Source organism: Lipotes vexillifer, unplaced genomic scaffold (assembly GCF_000442215.2).
Source record: "Lipotes vexillifer unplaced genomic scaffold, Lipotes_vexillifer_v1.1 scaffold1011, whole genome shotgun sequence".
NCBI classification, from domain to species: domain Eukaryota; kingdom Metazoa; phylum Chordata; class Mammalia; order Artiodactyla; family Lipotidae; genus Lipotes; species Lipotes vexillifer.
Window position 1 is genome coordinate 1,061,643 of NW_006787698.1, and position 760 is coordinate 1,062,402.

Consider the following 760-nt stretch of genomic DNA (forward strand, 5'->3'; position numbering starts at 1 on the left):
GCCACACCACAGCGGCCAAAAAGAAAAGAAAAGAAACTGTCTGTTTCCACAACCCCACCCGGAGAATCCAATCTCCCCAAGTTTCATGTCACGGCAGGGAAGCCGGAAGCAGACCTTCAACAAAATCTGAGTCAGCGACTAAAATAGTAAGTGGTGCGTGACAGTCTGGGTGATTCACACCAGGCCCGCCCTTTGGGGTGGCTGGTGGAGGAGGAAAGGGCATGCTAAGTCAGTGTTCAAATCACGCTGTTGGGCAAGAGGAGGCCTGCAGCTTCCCGGATCACCTGGCCCACATAGCCCTTCCTGGGCTGGCTTTCATTCCCTCCCTTGGAAATCCGACTACTTCGTTGCAATCTCCCCACTTCCGATCTGTGTGACTTTGAGGACCAGGATTCACCTCTCTCTGCCTCGGTTTTCCCCATCTGTAAAATGGGGACCAGCAACAGAAGCTTCTACCGTGGCGGGGGGCTCATTTTTGAGGATTAAAATACGTTTAGATGGGACTTTCCTGGTGGTCCAGTGGTTAAGACTGCGCTTCCACTGCAGGAGGCGCAGGTTCGATTCCCTGGTCGGGGAGATCCCTGGTCAGGGAGATTCCACATACCGTGCAGTGAGTCCAAAAATTAAAAAAAAAAAAAAAAAAGTTTAGATTTAAAGCCTCCAAGACGGGGCTTCCCTGGGGGGGCAGTGGTTGAGAATCTGCCTGCCAATGCAGGGAACAAGGGTTCGAGCCCTGGTCTGGGACGATCCCACATGCCGC